The following is an 8,467-nucleotide window of genomic DNA, read 5'->3' as shown; positions in this document are numbered from 1 at the left end:
AAATACACTACAGTCACGTCGGTATTAAGTAAACTGATGACAGAGACTTCATAAATTTCACGAAAAAGCTTCTTAGAAATAAAAGCGCAACTCAAGAAATTATTTAACATAAAATGATGCGTTCAAACGAAGTGTACGCCGCGCAATGGCCAAGTAATTGTTCAACGCTGTCGTCTGTGCAGTCTTTTCGTAAGGTCCCTTCGTACGTCCTGTTTAATTGCAGCCGCGCCTCGGCGCCGGTGCCAGACGGTCACCTGAAATTTGGGGTGGGGTTAGGACAGCAGGAATGCATGTGCAGATGTGCATCGTGTCAAATTTACACTTCTCACCAATCCATCATTCGACCTGTACCCGCTTTTATAGGAAAAGACGACAAACAAAGACAGACAGGCGCTCCACTCTCCTCAAACAATATATAGACTAGTAAGGTCCGTCGCTTCGCCGAGAGACTGTTCAGAATATTTTGAGGTGGGCAGACTGTTACTTTGACACTTCCTAATCAGCCTCTTCATTGCCGCAACCCATTACTCGCTGAGCCAGGAAAGCCCGCTTACTCCATTGTCAGGCCAAAATTTAAGCCTAAAAAGGCCAGGCCAGGGTCTAAAAAATCGTCATATGAAACAGGCATGATCGTTTTCCGAAACGGTTAGTCCGATCGCTTTGAAACCTTCACTTATCGATTCTGTGCAATGAGGTGAATCAAGGGTGGCAATATGGGAACCTGACCTAAGATGAAACACCTCAAAACCGCGAAGGAACATGTTACGTCCAAAAGCAGGGTGTTCACATCTTAGAACCCACTGCATCGATCGCTGTGATTCCCTCGACATTTGATGCGCCATACCTGATTCGTTCTTGCTTGCAGTTAAAAATTTGGTGACCCTAGTTAGGTCAAAAGGTATCAAATCTCACAAATTTCAAACCTCTTTTCTGCAGACAGCTCAAATAAAATGTATTGCTCCGCTCGTCTCCAAACGTCCACCGTTTGATGGGGCATACCTAGCAGCTGCGATGCATGCCATGAAGCCACCCTCTCCCTTTTATAATGACCATGCGCGCAGGCATTATAGGTTTTTTTCGGTCGTGGACAGTACAGCAATAACATGTCTACATATTTCGTGCGTCAGTGCAAGGGCGTCGTTTTCAATCAACAGCAATCAACAAACAATGTTGAGCAAGCGGGGCTACAATCCCGAGAGAACAGTAGTCGCACATCACGCACACTGACTAGCCACGCACCACCACGTTGACCGTGTATTTGTGTGTGTGTGTGTGTGTGTGTGTGTGTGTGTGTGTGTGTGTGTGTGTGTGTGTGTGTGTGTGTGTGTGTGTGTGTGTGTGTGTGCGTGTGCGTGTGCGTGTGTGTGTGTGTGTGTATGTGTGTGCTCTTGTGTGCCGTGAAAACAGAGGACCAAATCCGGTTACACACCCAACAACCCGTCACTGCCGAGGTCCGGTATTCACTACCGAGGTCCAAATGCCGGACCTCGGTTTTCAGAGGCCTTAAATGAGATATTTAGTCTTGTTTGAACATGTTTATTCGATTTTCAGCTGGTCCTCGAAAAACGTAATTACACGCATTTTTACTTCCGGTTGTGTAAAGTGTGTTATCTTGGACGAACTGCGCGCGTGTGTAAGTTTTTCAGGTGGCAAGGTCACGTGGAAGAGAATAGAGATGAACAAGGAAATGCGAAATCGCGCTGCTCCATGATATGGTCTCATCACTTGTAAGTTGTTTGCGTTTGGTATAAGCATTTAAATCACATTGAATCACGTTGAAACTGGTGATGAAAGATATTAATGTAAATTGTGTTAAGTCACATGGGATACATATCTCTATCGCCGCCATTGCGCGTTCTTGGAACGAGCGCGACGGTGACAGTGCGGTGTGCGGCCTCTCGGACGAGAAGACTGGGCTTACGTTGGATGCAAGTTATTGTCGTCCGGCAAGGTTTTAAAAAGTGAGTAGTAAATATTCGAAAGGGATTGGTGAACCCTGTTTACCGACAAGTGTAGCTAATGGAGGACTGATCTGCCTTGGTTGATTAGAGAATGGTGTGCTGATAAGGATAGTTGCTGAAGTGGCAAACATTGTGTTAGCTTTTGAAGGTGGTTGAAGAGATTGACTTCAGCAATATTATGCAATTGTCTGGGTAGGTTTATCACGCTAGACCAGACGTTTGTAAGGGGGATGCTTGCAGTTTTTCTCATGCATTTGCAGTGGGTGTTGTATTACATTTAAAAAATGTTGCCGTTAGGTACTTACAGACATGTTCCCCAACCCCCTAGAACAACACGTTTTAGAGGCTTTGGGCACCAATTTAGCCTTGAAGGGGAAATCATTACAAACATAAGGTTTTCCATACATCGGAACCTTAGTGTGTGGTAGATACCAGAGCATAAAAGGGTGTGTGCCACATTTGTATGGGTTTCAATTGAAATTAGCCATCTTGAAGATCATTCAGTATGTTACACAGTCCTGCCATTCTTAAGCACCCTTCTAATTTTGTAAACCTTTCTAGTTTCTGATCTACACACCTGCAAAGGTGCGAATATTATTTCGTGGTGACTATTTCAAGGTCACCCAGGCATCCACAACGCGTAATGTCTTCAAATGCTGCCATTTCATTGGCCATGGGGCGATTAAGGCAAGCCATCATATGACCGTTGCGTCGTTCATATCCGGCTTTGTGAATACATTTTCAGACGTAACGACCGTCGGTTGGCTCAAATCAATGTTGTGCAAGATTACGTAGGTTGTTCAGTGCATTAGCATTAGCAGAGGAGCATTTTTCACATAGCTAAGACAATATTAATAGCCTTATTCGTCGAAGAAAAACCGGGAGAATAAAGATATAGTTGAATTGATATTTCGGCAACATGCCTATATCGAAAAAGTAGCAGAAATAAATTCAAAATTGCCTGCTGGTGGCCCTACCCGATTTTTCAGCTTTTTTGGAAATAGAAAGCCAGTTTTTACAGGACACCAACTCTTAGAGGATTAAACAAAAAGTTATTGCTAGCCGTTACCACGATACGGTGCTTATCTAATAATTAGAATAGGTGACAATACGTGTACATGCAAACTAATTCAAGCAAGTAGGCGTCATGCATTACGCTTCATTCAAACATACAAACGAGTTGAGGTTAACAGGCATCACAGTCGCGCATCAATTATACATGCAAGCGATTTCAACTGAACAGACATCGCACATCACGCGTCAGGCGTCACTTCACATGTTAACTATTTTAAGCTAGCACACATCGCCTATAAAGGCACATGTCATGTTCGCAAAATCGGCCAGGATGAGCTTTGTATTAAAAATTTGGTCGCTGATTTTTTGCAAGAATAGATTAAATTTTTCCCTACCTGGGTGGTCCTCTTCTCCGTAGACGACTTTGGGCTCTAAAAGGGGCATAGGGTCCATACCTCCCTCGATTTCAGCCTGAGCATGTTTTGCCAAAAAATGGTCACCGAAAGGGGTATTCCCTGTTTTGTTTGAGTCTATGTCGGGAAGTCCATACGTCCCTCACGTTTAAGATACAATGAACACCTCCGGGGCGCTGAAAAAAAGATACTTAGTCCTTAGTTAATCTCCACCCACTGAATAATTTTTAGCATTGTTGCTGTTTCAGGTGATGTTATAGCTACCGGACATTGAAGCGATTGAAGACCAGAAAGCCTTAGTGCGACCGGCTTGATTCAGGTCAGTTGATGTCAGGAAAGTCAAATTATTTAGGAAATGACTGCTCTGAAGAGGGTGTGAATCATTTGTGACATGTAGAATTTGTTGTCATCAGCTCTAACCTAGCATTTCATGCATGCTTTTCTTTCTCTATCTACCCCATCACATTGTCCAACACTGCCAACACCACTGCATCGTCCGACCCCCACAAATATGCCACTACACTGCCTGGCTCCACCATCCCTATCAGTGCCTTAACCAGTAGGATGTCATTACAGTGCATGACACCATGCACCCCACCACAATGTCTGGGTCTACCCATCCCACCATGGTGTCTGACCCCTCCAGCTCCATGCGAGTGTCGGCTCCATGCAGCTGACCCCATTGCCCTGCCAGTTTCACCAGTGTCTGATCCTGCCAACACCACCAATGTCTGCCTCCCCCCCCCCCCCCCCTACCATTGTGTGACCATAACAGCTCCTGCATGGTGCGTGACCTCAGTGTAACGCCATTTTGGTATCTCATTCCACCATCCTCATCGCTGGTCTACGCAAGCACGTGTCGACTGTACCAGCCCCACTTTATTCTGCAACCAACGCCACCACCACCTGCACCAACACCACTAACATATCGCGGCCTGCAATTATGTAGGTACACCCGCATCCGCGTTATTGAATGGTCTTGTCAACATTTAGTGCTCCTTCTCTTTGGCACCACCGGTGCATGGCGTCATTCTTTAATGAAACATGCAAAAACAATTTTGTTCTCAGGTGGCCTATATGTATACCATTGGGAGAGTTAAAGAAGTTTAGTCCTCTAAAAGAAGTCCTCCGGAAAGTTTACTGCAACAAAGGTAACTCGGGCTATATTTGGGATGCTTAAGGATTTACGCGCAACAGCATTTTCATATGCTATTTGCAATATGAAGCATGATATTCTTCGGGAAGGACAGATTTTGGGGCGTTCGGGTCAAGAGTTCGAGCTCATGGGTCCTCGAGAATATTTACCGCGGGCACGGCTACCCGAAGAACAATGAGAAGCATTGGCGATGGTGGAAATAGGCCTCGTAAGCAGTTTCCCTGCCAAATTCGAACAGGTGGGATGCAGAAGTTGCTTCAAAAAGTTTTTAGTCACTGGCAGTCTCGGTTTTTTCATTGTATGTGAAATGTGTATGGCTTAGGATGCTTGCTGCAACATAGTTTCTTTAATTATTTCCCATGAATGGGACGATTGAACCAAGCCTTGGATCATTACTATATGTTGTTTTACGCATTTTACGCCGGGATCAATGATATATAAAGCATGGTTCTGGTCTGCGCACTCCGGGTAGACCAAAATGCCTGCGAAGAGACCTCGTCTGCGGGGGCTAGACAGACGAGTGTCTCGCAATGGCGTGGAGAAGCCCATCCGCAGCAAGGAGGGGTGTCGGTCTTCCAGCGTGTCACGTTGTCAAAAACAGTTGCGGCGTTGGTGTGCATTGGGGCTGCCTCCCATCTGTTTCGCGGCCAGTATCACGGTGTGACGTCGGATAGTTTCAAATGCGATGGTCAGGTCAGCGGTTTGGTTGTCTGGTCTTTTTGTAATTTTTGTTGAGGCATTCACATATAGCGTGCAATCACACTCACAATATGCACTCGATCCAAAATCATCTATCAAATATATCGTAATGTTTGCATCATGGCGCACACTACCTTCATCCTGCACTACCCGCGATATGGCAGTGGTCAGAAAACTGTCCACTCTTACCAACCAGCCAGTAGACATACACTTGGGCTAGGGGGGCGTACTCGCCCGGGGGCTGGGATGACGGTCTGTGGGCCACCGCCGCCTGTCTGTCGTAGTTTCGTCATTTCTTATTGATGCATTGTTTGAGCTTAGAGGCAATAAGCTTTTTACCACAACTCGTTTCGGTTATGCCTCGCTGTCTTACGACTGTTAACCGTATGGCGTGCATGAACAGCATGGCATTGACAGGGCGTAGTAAGCCTAGGACATCAGGGCATGGACTCGCATTTGCCGCATGCGGTCAGCGATGATACTGGAACTGTTGCTCTTCTCTAAATCGATTCCCATCGCAGCTGTGCGTGCATGGCTACAGGAATGAAGACAGGCACGCCATAGTTTGCCAACGGGCACGCGTACCATGCATGAGGGCCGTCCGAATCACGGTAGCTGCTGATCGCGTTGACGATGAATGTTGGCGACTCTGCTGTTGTTGGCCTAATTTCAGGTTAAGTTCGGCTGCGTGGCTAGAGCTTAGTACGATTTATTGTTGTCCCCCTCTCTCCGCCCCCATCGCCGCCCCATCACTTCCTTCTTCTTGACGGCAGTGCATGAGCTCTAACAAGATGGGTAATATGCACGCGGACGGGAGGCCTGTGGCCTCCGATATTCATTCACGGATTTGCTGCGAGCTGGAAAGCTATCTTTCGGGACACGACTATTGCACAGCTATTTTAATTCCACCACCCGTGAGCCATCAGCGTGGTGCATGCCCACGCTTCTGAACACAAGCACAACTTTCTTTCACGTGGGGGTCACAATCCTGTTCTGAACTGAAATTTCTCATATCTCACCCGTTTTCGGCTTTCCAGATTACTCCCCGAGAGCGACACTCGTTAAGGATGCGAGTATTTGAAGCTCCGCTTTCAAGCATTGGACGGCCTGCAAATTACCATTGGAGCCAAACTGTATACATTTTCTAGATGATCTTAAATACGGAGCGGTATTCTAAAAATGTAGTTGTGCAGTGTGTAGTTCGTAGATTACGAAACAACGGAGCGAGAATACAGTTGGCGTTCCGTTTTGGGTCAGTTATTTTGTTTTCCTTTTTCCATGTTTTAAAGTCGCTGTGCTTTATGCTCAGGATCGAAGCAAAATGTACAGGAGTAGGCTGCGATGTGATGCGTGTTGTATAAAACCAATAAACCAAAAATGGCATCTCTGTCTGCAAAGGGAAAAATCTGGACGAGGTCGACTATCTCAACAGCGCACCAATGGCAAAAGAGGACGATCCGGAGGACATGGGTGAAGACGATTGTGTGGTGGAGGTCGCAAATGTCCTACCTGGACAAAAAGCCAAGAGGGGAAGGGAGACTTGTTTTCGGAGGAGACATCTTCACATCGAGAGACTAACAATGACGCTCAGGAAAAAAAACACCACTGGCAAAAAAGACGTATTGCCTGGTGCAATGCGGAAAAGGCAGCTGTGATGAGGCAGCTTGGCATGTTTGTTAGCCACATGGAGGTTTCTGGCCAAGCTGCATGCTTACGTGCCCTGTCAGCAGAAGATGCTCTGTCCTGGCGCTCATGGAGAGATGTTAAATCCATGTCCATAACGTGATTGTTAGAGCACGTCGTAAGGCGAAATGAGTCTCAGTGGACTTAACACATTAGATGTCGACTTCGTTCACGTTTGGATGATGCTCGCTAGTAAATTTCGCAAGGACAAAAACGATCTCCTTGTTGTTGCTCCCCGTTTATAGTAGCAATCTGTGTAGGTGGAGCTGATGAACGTGTGAAAAAGCAGTGTTCACAAGGGCAGTATGGCGAGATTTGCAATTCTGGGCGGAAGATGACACCTAAGCACGGAAATAGACCCACCCCATTGGTAAAAATGCGTTATACCTGAATGTCAGTTTGGAAAGCAAATTAGGTGTGTCATTCTCCTGTCGCATCTTTCCAATCAGGATTCAATGCAAATGCTTCTTTCTCTACGTCATTTTTGAGATCCGTTGGCAAATCTGACACCACTACACTTAACCAAAGCACACTTGTACATTGGGAAGTGGTGGGCCACAGGGGCCTTTGACTAGTTTTTGAAGACTGGAATGGCGCGTGGGCGTCGACACGAAATCTCGCATCAGCCAACCCGAACGTGTATGAGGCAGCTCGTTTGGCTTCAGTACTGACTGCAATGACTGTAAACGACTGACTCATTGATTTTAGTGTTGCACGGTCCTCCTTCCTCGGTCAGCAGCTGATTGCTACATCCCGCCGCACATAGATTCCACTTGTATGAAAAAGTGCATATGCGTAATTGACACGTATATAAAAAACCCAACCACCAAGCCGTGGAAAGGCACATTTAACAGTATCGTGAGCACGTGACTCACAGTTCATACACATCACGAACCATTACCCACACTCAGTCGCATAAAGGCCATCATCGTAGACCGCTGCATTGACGCCGGCACAAGCCGTATCCCAAGACGGGCTACAAACTGTGTTACCCCACCAATCGCTGCCGCCGCGCACTTCTCGCGCCGCCAGTCACATCCACATCAACCACATCTATTAGAGGCTGTGTACTGTCGCCCTAAGACCCGGGGTTCGCGACAGGGTCGAGCAACACGGGCTTTGTATACTGACTGGAACGCCGACAATGTAGAAGAGACTGTCTGGTCACCTCGAATGAGATGAACGGCGGCTGCCCACCGAAGCACCTGAACTGCAGTAGCTCGGTCAGCAGATAAACCAGTTCCAGCAGCACCTCGAGTCAATTTTTCCACCGCTGTCTGGCGCGTCGCCTCCGTTGCCGCTCCTCAGCCCCGGCCGCCCTCTGCTGCAACCGTTGCAACAGCAGAAGCTTCGGGAAAACCGCCGTCGAGTAGTGTGCCGCCGACCGGGTCATTGATGATGCTTTAGCACTTTAGCACTATTAGTGCTAAAGGGTCATGGAAACCCAAAAACCGTTGGTTGCCCTTTCTCCTACTCTTACCGGGCCGTTGGGGACGGAAAACATTTAGTGTCCCGGGTGTCCAGCGTCGGGGCAAACACTC

General features: G+C 47.0%; 1 long non-coding RNA gene across 1 annotated transcript; it reads left to right on the top strand.

Moving 5' to 3' along the window:
* The first annotated feature begins 3,653 nt into the window (after positions 1-3,653).
* LOC119097240 (uncharacterized) lies at positions 3,654-6,626 on the top strand. Its single transcript, XR_005094141.1, has 3 exons — positions 3,654-3,707; positions 4,457-4,539; positions 6,281-6,626. It is a non-coding gene; the product is annotated as an uncharacterized LOC119097240 (long non-coding RNA).
* The last annotated feature ends 1,841 nt before the right edge of the window (positions 6,627-8,467 follow it).

Source organism: Pollicipes pollicipes, unplaced genomic scaffold (assembly GCF_011947565.3).
Source record: "Pollicipes pollicipes isolate AB1234 unplaced genomic scaffold, Ppol_2.1 Scaffold_2498;HRSCAF=2932_pilon_pilon_pilon, whole genome shotgun sequence".
NCBI lineage: Eukaryota > Metazoa > Arthropoda > Thecostraca > Pollicipedomorpha > Pollicipedidae > Pollicipes > Pollicipes pollicipes.
Note: the sequence above shows the minus strand (reverse complement) of the source record. Positions and strands in the feature narration are given on the sequence as shown.